The sequence below is a fragment of the Solanum pennellii genome, chromosome 7 (assembly GCF_001406875.1).
Source record: "Solanum pennellii chromosome 7, SPENNV200".
NCBI classification, from domain to species: domain Eukaryota; kingdom Viridiplantae; phylum Streptophyta; class Magnoliopsida; order Solanales; family Solanaceae; genus Solanum; species Solanum pennellii.
Window position 1 is genome coordinate 31,868,278 of NC_028643.1, and position 292 is coordinate 31,868,569.

The window sequence follows — 292 nt, forward strand, 5'->3', positions numbered from 1 at the left end:
CAGTTTTTCCAGAAATAAAATCTGCTGCTCAAAACGACTAAACAGGTCGTTACAATAGATACCAATTTACCCATCGGTCGTCCCCGAACGATCACGAGAAGAAAACAAGGGGAAAAGGGAGTACCTGAATCTGTAAACAGGTGTGGGTATCTTTCTTGCATATCATCCTCCTTCTCCCAAGTGGCCTCTTTAACTGGTCGATTCTTCCATTGTACTTTGATGGATGCAATCTCCCTTGATCCCAACTTGCGAATTTCTCTATCTAGAATGGCAACAGGCTCCTCCTCATAAG